Source organism: Trachinotus anak, unplaced genomic scaffold, assembly GCF_046630095.1.
Source record: "Trachinotus anak isolate AG129_WGS33_773 ecotype Australia unplaced genomic scaffold, CSIRO_AGI_Tana_v1 ptg000024l, whole genome shotgun sequence".
NCBI lineage: Eukaryota > Metazoa > Chordata > Actinopteri > Carangiformes > Carangidae > Trachinotus > Trachinotus anak.
In genome coordinates this window covers 13,760,196-13,769,851 of record NW_027273875.1, presented here as the reverse complement: position 1 = coordinate 13,769,851, position 9,656 = coordinate 13,760,196, and positions in this window count along the sequence as shown.

Sequence of the window (9,656 nt, the reverse complement as noted above, 5' to 3'; positions counted from 1 at the left end):
GTTGAACACCACCGCAGCCTGGGTACATCTCATGGAAAGCAGTCACCTCATACAGCTATTGTACAAATTAGTGGTCGTTGGCTGTTTCTACACTAACAGTGTCTATACACAGTATTCACTCTCTTGCATATTGTATTGTTGTATTCCACTGACTCAGAGTGGATATATTTAGGATTTTGTAGCACTCTTGTTGAATACAAGACATTGATGTAAATTAAGCAGGCTAAAGATATGAAACACACACTAACTGATTGGATTCACCCTCTTTACTATTCCTTAAACCACCTCTGTCGGTGTTATAGACTAAATGAATGAGTTGTAAATCATTTCCTGTGGATTCTGTATGATAAAGACAAAACGACATTTCAAATAAATCTTTACTGAAAATACCAATCAAGACGTGAGATAGACAGTGGATGAAGTGGTATACAGATTGTTTACTGAAGTCAAAGTAACAATTTAAAGTGTAAACATTCGCCCTTACAGGTGAAAGTCCTGCCTTCAAAATAGTTAATAAAAATTCATCAATTTAAAGTTAATATAATTGAGCAGTAGGTTGATGCATTTAATTTTAAGCAGCATTTCAAAGTGGCTCAGGTCGAGCACATTTTAACCACTTATTGCAATGTTTGTTAGGCTGATCAACATAAATGTATCATATTTTATAAAGTGATCATATATTTTGTCTATGAAATCTCAGCTTCTGCACACTCCTCTTCTTAGGACACATTAAACTACAGGTCTAATCCAGATCAGTAGAAAACACCTGCATTGGTGTTCAGAGCCTTTAATTTTCAAAGTAACAAGTAACTACAGCTGAAAAATGAATGAGGGTTGAGTAGATGTACTTACTTACATTCCACTGATGAGCACATAAAATGTCTGAGGCACTGGATATTCTATGATGAACAGTAAGGCAAAAAAATCTTCCCAGTGCAGGCTGTCCACAGTGTGCATGAGAGATGAACTCTACTGAGGCCTGTACAGAGGACAGTGATCCCTCTGTAGAAGCTGCAGTGTTACATGACTGCAAGTATGGGAGATGTGCATAACAACTGTTGCCTTAGTGCTTGAAGTGTTGTACCTTTATGGCTGTTTCTATAAGTCACATGACATCCAGGCAGATGTTTGACAGAAGGCTCCACATCAGCACATCAGCAAGCTTACGCCATCCCCAGCATGAAGCCTTTCCCCGTCAGTGTTTCTGTTGTATATGGCCCACTGCACCAGGCCCTGGAACGCTCCTGTGGGCAGAGGGGAAATTAACACTGCAGTGAGCTGCGACTTTGGAGCAGATTTATTTTCCAGTGTAACCATGACCTCAAATAAAAGGCAAGGAAGGTTTAAAAGCCTTTGTTGCTTTGTTGTACATAGAAGAACTTGGAAAACTGCAGTTAAACAATGTGCAGCACCGATTCAGACCCTGCAGAGACTGGCTGTGACTTACCTTTAAACACTAGTGACTTGAGGGGAATGAACAGGCTTCCTATTCAATCAGTTATTTCACATTTTAAAACTGCACTTAATTTGGATACATGCTATCTATGCTGTCTATTTTTATCATTATCAGTAAATCCAATAGAAATACCGCTCCAGGACTCTCTGCTCTTTAGACAATGAAAATGCTGAGCTGTTTCAAAATAAACCACATAGGTGGTATGTATTGTAAAGAAAGCATTCATCACCCAGTGCAACAATATGACTCTTTTATATGCATTTGATATCTTTTACTCCACTGTGGAGCTCTATAGCACAGGGGGATAAGCAATGCTGGGTGCTCCTCCCTAACTGACTGGACACAACAACTGGTAACGTAAGCTATGAATGTAACTATGGATCTGTGAGACCAAAGGATGACTGTCACTATAGTCTAAATAGAATGATAACCTTTGTTCCTCCTACTTTCAAGACCTTATACAAACAAAGTCATGCCCATGATCCTGGAAGTGGATAAACTATAAAAGTGGGGATAACCTCTGGCTCATCCTCTTTCCTTATATGCCTCATAGTGTTCCGAACAACCAGGATAGTGACGTCATCCTTCAGTCTCACAGATCCACAGATCGACCTCACTCTGACAGTCACCACAGTCTAAATAGGGTGACTCATACCAAAAAGGTCGTGATGAACAGGAGAACCAAATTCTCTGATCCTCGCTGGGCAACAGACATCAGAACAGCAGTGTTTACTGATGCTGAACAAGTCGCATTAACGCTGTTGAATTTTGCAAATGTGCATGGTGTTGCCCATAATGATGCAGCACAGATGTCGCCCGAAGGAACGTCATTCAGTGTGGCCCATGAAGCAGCTACACTTCTGGTTGAGTGCGCTCTTAAACTTGTGGGAACTGGAAAGCCCTGTTCTGCAGAAGCATGCGAAATGACATCAACCAACCAATGTAACAAACACTGCTTAGAAAGCAGCAAACTTTGTTTTGTCTTTTTGTAGCAGACAAGAAGCTGAGAATGAGAACATGCAAAAACCTGTTTGGACACAGGGTGAGCAACGACTCCTGTTCTGCCTGCAAGGAGGAACAGGGTTGAGACCAACCCACCCCTAGTACCTGGTTCATGGACAGGGGATTAAGCACTTTTGGCAAGTAGGCAGGATTGCCTACTTGCCTACTTGTACTGCCTGCCCTCGACCGCAAACAATCATCACTAAGGGAAAGTGTACACAGCTCTCCAAACCATTTTGCAGAGTGAAGATACAACAGAAAAGCTCATGAGAGACTTCAATACAAGATGAAAGTCCCAGCTTGGTGATCACAGGCTTCGGCCTGGACACAAGCACTGAGCACACTAGATTTGCCAACCCAATGGTGGGTCATTAATCCCCCCTTGAAATGCCAAAATGGCCTGAGCATGAACCTTGATGTACTGGCTGCCTTGTCTTTGTCCAACTGAGACTGCAGAAAGCAAAGGACATGCGTCACAGGACAAGCTTCAGGGTCAACATCCATGCCCAAACACCAGTCTGAAGAGATTCTCCAGCTCAGGGTATAACTAGCTTGTGTAGATGGGGCCTGTCATTTCTCAATGTCTCATGGACAATTGTTAAGAAACCGACTTCCCAGAGGACAGACCCACAGCCACAGGGTGGTTGGATTTGGATGCCAAATCTGCCCGTCTACCTGTGATAGAAGGTCTGCTTGGGATGGCAGTTGCCATGGGTAATTCTGTATTAGCTGAATCAGGTCTGGAAACCAAGGCTGCTCTGGCCAGCATAGAGCAACCAGCAGAACTGTATAATAACCTTCCCTCTCCTTCGGAGAACTTAGGGAATGAGAGGGAGATAAAGTGAAGTGCTGTGAATACTTTCTGGATGCACTGTATGTTTCCACTGGGTAACAGGCATTAGCCAACTGCCTACAGCCTGCATTAAATTGAGGCTTTTGAGGTCATTTCTTCCATCCTGTTCTCAGCATTGAAGCCTAATCATCTGCCATTGGAATGCTGGGTGGGGGACTGGCCTGCATGGAGAGCGTTTCTTCTCCCTACCACAATTAGCTGCAGAGCAGCAGCCTATGGTAGCCTGGCAAAGTCACAATCTGAACTGCATGGAATACCCACATCCACAATAAGATTAGCAATGCCCAAACATGAGGGGCATTCCCAATGCCGATCATGGGGGTCCATTGCTGACTGACAAAACCGGCAACAATGTGAAGAGATAATGGCCCCAGCAAAGCAGGATAAGGCCACAACACAACCCCACTGACTGGTAAAAGCTGTAGGGGGGAAATCAAGCCCACACAAAGAAATAGGCTGCCCTTGTACGGCAACATACCTAGCAGACCCACATTAACCCCACCAACTGCGAACAATGATATATGACACCTCACTCAATATGAAACCATAGCTAACATGCCATCAACTAGTGTCTGGCTAATAAGACAACAAATGCATTAATAGCTTAACACTACTATGCAATTTAATGTGGGGAAATCACCACAATGAGGAGGATGAGCCGGAAGTTAGCCCTGTTTTTATAGCACAGGAATTTCCGCTCTGCACTTCCTCAAATGGCCACTTGAGACTGGCTCCAAAAGTGAATCAATCACCATAGACTCCCATGTTAAAATGCCCAACTTTACAGAAATAAACATGTTTACAGCCTGCTACAAAAAAGGTTTTTGGTCTCTATAGTTAATTACCCCCTTCATTACAATTGTACGAGGATGAATTTTTATATAACTCATCCATTTAAATCCATTTAAATTTCATTAAGGCTTAAAATTCTGCATAATTGATTGTGTGCTGCTTTGAGTGACAGCTGAGTGGGCAGTGCTTGCCACAAAGCAACATGCATCTTTGCCCATTTTCAGATTAGCTGGGACTACAGTGCAGTCAGGCGCTGGCAAGATGGTGACAGTGGAGCTGCCCACTCTGAGCTTCAAAATAAACCTATTGTGACGTCACGGAGGCTACGTCCATCTTTATTTACAGTGAATGTCATTGTCACTATAGGTATTTAATGCTGAGGGCACAAATCATCAATGTGAGGTAATGAGTTAAATAATTTGGTGGTTATTAATTCAAATGTATGACATATTAATTTATACACATAAATTATCAAAATGTAGAAAACACCTGCTTTCTACATTGATGTAATTTTGCATGCTCTGCAGAACAAGGGTTTCCAGTTCCCACAACTTTAAGAGCCCAATCAACCAGAAGTGTACCTACTTTATAGGCCGCACTGAAGGACGTTTCTTTGGGCAACATCTGTGCTGCATCATCATGGGCAACACCATGCACGTTTGCAGAGCAGCAGATTTTCTGCAGGCATCGTTCCTTCAGGTCCGAACACAGTTAGGAGTGCAGCTCTCTTTAAATGCTTTTATTGATTTAGCAGAGGACACCCGTATCTTTCCACATGTGCATGTGTGTTTGTGAGCAGTCATTAATCAGGCTGAGTTTGGCATACTCTAAATCAGTCACATTTTAAGCAGTGCTCAGCTGCTCAGAGATCCAGCAGAGCGAGGGTCCCTCAGGAGCCACGTTTTGGGACTAATTGATCACCAGCCAGTCTGAAAATTGATTTATTTGGATTGTCCATAGACACAGAATCTCATCAACTACTTAAATAAAGGCTTAACTCTTGAGCAATGCACAGGGAAGCGTACATGGGCGCTCACATCATTATTATAGAACTGAATATAAGTTATGCCCATTTATCATATTGTTATGTTTTTCACATTATAAATGTTGTTACAGCCCCTCAGATTATTCTATGATTAGTTTTCCATTCACACATTTAACAAGGGTCATATTCTCTGTAATAGCTTTCAACTCTTTAGCCAATGTAAACTTCATTAATGTCTCAGTTTGCTGTGTGAGTTGTGGGGCTGCAGCACAGTGCTATGAGGAAGAAATGTAGGTAGTGCATTCAGAGCATCCTGCACACTCAGTTCCCACTGCTAAAAAATAAGTTTAAGATTATTTTTGGCTTATTTTGGTTGTAAGTCTTTGAGCCCATTGCTTGTCAAAAGTATAAAAGGCTGTTATTTTGCATATTTTCCAGTAGAAGAGCATTATTCTATTTACAGCTGCTCTGGGTCTTTTTGTTAAAGAGGAGAAAGGCTCCAGAATTGACAGGCCACATTATCATAAAATGCCATTTTGTAATGTTTCCATATGTATAACAGGTTACAGACTTTATTGCGCTACAAAAATACATATACTGAAAATATCTTAACGTCACAAAGGATTAGACTGTTTATGTTTTCCTTAATCCACCATTGGTCTACAGAGGGATAATGGAAGTCCTGATTTGTTTGTGACTCACATTTTATCACTTAGAAGTGTTATCTTGATATTTAAAGCAGCTATAATCCAAATTTTTATATTAACAATGGATCAAATTAATACTATGTGAATGTTTCGTTCACATAGTATTCACACAGAGAATACATTCTCTGTGCATGTAGTAACACAGAGAGAATAATCACCTCTAAGTCTCTAGTTCTCCTCAGCTGTAGTTCTTTAGTGTCTTTCAGCCCATTGTTTTGGTTTTCCCACCTGCAACTTTACGAAGACTTTTGGTTCAAAGCTGTAAAAACCCACTGTACGCTACCAAGCAAACACCAAATAGAGAGGGAAATACATGATATCATGTCCGGGCTAGCCTGTGTTCCACTAGCTTATGTAAGTCAATACAATCCATTATTCAGCATTTCTTTCATCGGTCTGTCTAAAAGCATAAAGTCTGTTTACTTTCCATATTCTAAGACAAAACACATCTACGTGATTTTAACAAACTTACATCAGGATTTGTGGGCACAGAAAAACACTTTAGCTGACATCATTAACATGGCTTCATTCATATCCATAAAACTCAAGCAATGCTCTCTTCTAAAGTCATTTTTTTCATCTGTAATCTAAAAACTCAGTCCTCTCTGTCCTGCTATCAGGCAATGCCACAGCTTCAGTAAAAAGCTGAAACGGAAAAAGGACATTGCTGTGACCAATCAAATACATCAAGCACACAATCAAAGCAGATTATTTTGTTGTGTCCAAAGCATATTTCTTCTATTTCTGTCATCATAACTTTTCACATTTGTAAAGTCTTGTCTGATCTGTCTGTTTTGCTGCATTTTGACATCTGATACGTTTTCAAAGTCATGAAACTTTGAATTGAAAACAAAATCGGACGTGTGGGCAGCAATTCAGAGGCTGATATCTATTTTTTGCTGCATCGTGAACTCAATTATGATAAACACACATACACATCTGTGCACATGATGAGTCATTATTGCATTTGGCAAGAATCAAAGTTAATCACAGGACTACTTTACACTGCTCAGACATGTTTTCATTTCATTAAAAGAGCTGGGACAGATAAAAATACAAAATGCGTAGGGACACTGAGGGGCTGATCAGGATCTGCTGTATTGAGTCAGGTCTACGGCCTGTAGACTCACTGCTTTCTTTAATAAGGGAGCTTTAATTAGTGCCATGTTTTAACACCAACATTTTTGTATCACATTGATTTTAGACATTGCAATTACAAGTTATCTTCTTGACAGTAAATGACAAAGAATACCTTTTCATCATAACCTCCTTCATAGGATCCATCATAAGCTCCTTTTTGGGAAATGTGGCTACCACTTACAGCATATTGGATTTTCACAGACATGTATCTACAGAGAGAGCATAGGGTGTGAGTGAGAATGAATCCAGTGCTTGGCAGTTGGTGAACATATTGGCTTTTGCAGGGATCAAAACTGCAAACTCTTTCTAAACTCCAAATCTTCTCTGGCTCCTGAAGACGTATCGACAATCTGACGAAGTGAGCACTCAGCTGTGTTCTCTCTTTGCAAGCTAAATTGCAGGAGTATCCATTACTAGATTCATGGCAGTGCCCCCTCTTCTCCTTCCCTCTCCCTTTCTTCCTCAGTCTGACACTCATCCAGCTTCATTCTGAATCTTATAATATTACCAAGGCATTTATAGCACAATAGCTGCTACCTCAAGACCTGCTATTTTTAGTATTGCTCCTCTGAGGAATCATCTTTCAAAGAAGCTTTGATCAGTGCATCATGCTGTCTGAGGTAAATCAGTCCTATTTGCATTGGAACTGTGATATGTCATGATGTAACATGATGTAGTAAAAACAATTTAAAATAGTTCTCTTTCATCATTGCTGACCTCAGGCAATCCTGATTATATAACAAATAAAATAATTCTGCACACTTCATCCCTGCACGAGCTATGTGTAGTATGTAGTGTTACATGTTGTCAGTGCTGCACTGCAAATTTTCTCCCTGAGATACCATAAATCCTCTGCACAGCCTAAGAAACTCCAACTTAAATCAACCAACCTTGATTTGTGTTGCACAATGACATTTCCTAGAAATTAGTGTAGCACAGTGAGATTTATGACGAGGACTATGAAGAAAAAAAATCTATGATGGAGGAAAAGAAGAAGTCTTACTCAGAGAAATAACTGAAAGCTGGGTCACTCATTTTTGAGGTGATGTTGTTGTTTTTACTTAGTTGCTATCAGTAGCAACCAATATTTCACAAATTAAATGTGTCTGGTCAACATACAGCACTTTAGTTTCCATTACGTCCTGCCAGCCTGTGGCTTATGCCAGCGGGAGGCATGTGTGCCATCCCAGCTCCCTGCACAGAGCCAATTTGATGATTGAGGTCTGCTTTGGGGGATTAATTTGCTAGACATTCCTTATGTAATGGTAAAACTGCTTAGGTAAGGGCCCTAAAAGCCAGCATGACAAGCTACACTATATATGGCTTATTGATAGTAATTACCACAGCTCTATTCATTAATTTTATTGGCTCTATTCATTAACTCTTTCAGCCACTGTCAGTCTGCTGCTTCAGTTATTATCTATATTTAGGAAAGCCATGAGTTTCTTGCTCAAAACATGATCAAATTACAATGCTGTAAATTGCAGGCATTACATAAACAGGCCAACATAAGCTACAGAGGAAAACCTGAATACCCAACTAAAGTAACATCAAACAGTCTCACATAGAGAAAATAAAATGTGAGACAGAAAGGATCTTCTTTCATATTTATGCAATTTATCCCCCGTAAAAGAAGCTAATGGAGAACATCACTGGCACTAATGTAATTTCCAATATGGCAACATAAACAGAGCAGGTAATCGGATTTAGTGTTGGGTTTCCCAGACCTGAAGGGTTCTTACAGTACAGCCTCACTCCCCGTCAAGACACAGGACAAACATCCTCAGCATGTCAGGCTGACACAGCACTCGACTGTGCATCAGTCCTGTGCATCACTCCTGTCATTTGTCCAAACACAGAGTTACAGTTCCCCTCAGTTCTACAGAGCTTCATGGAGTTTTTCAGGTCATTGTTTCAGTCCCCACCACTCTCATCAGTGTCGTCTCCAGATGCAGCGGGCAGCTGTTTTTAGCAAAAGCGCTCAGGCTGCTGCTAAAGAGCTCATGGGTGTAATTTCCATTGGGAGGGAAGGGACAAGACAGTACACCTCTGTGTGTGACAGGGACTGGAGGTTGCATCCATAGTCCTATTTGTAGTGCTGGCAAAAAAAGAATGACTGCCAACTTTCTGCTGGTATTTTTGTAAGTTTGATACAAATGTAGTCAACACTGGTACAAACTGCCTCTCGGAAGTAGCCGTATATACCCTCTCATGTCTACTCGGCTTTTATATGTTACCAAACTGCCAACCATGAATTATGTTACAAACTCAGTGTGTACTGCCTGATTAGTAACAACGTTTAACTTCAAGCAGTGCAGGTGGTGAATCAGGTGTTCCCCTCATGGCTCATGGCTTACTGTAGCTGTATGCACTGTTGAGAGCATTATACAAAACTTTTAACAATGCAGTTTGGTAGAAAGTCACACAACTTCTGGTGCCTGTTAGTTTTAATCATTGTTATTTCATGATACACCATAATGATCACCCTTATCAACATTATCAAGTAATATAGCGATCTTGTGTTTACAGTTTGTTTGGCTGTATGTGGCAACATGGGGGCATCTTAATGCAATGTTATAGTCATATCAAAAACAAATCTGTGGTCTGTATTGAAAAACATTTCACAAGACCGTCAAGCTGATGGGTTCCTGTTGGTTTATCTCTATAGTAATTCTTATACACAGTCTACTTTAGATAACTTCTCATAAATAAAATTGAATG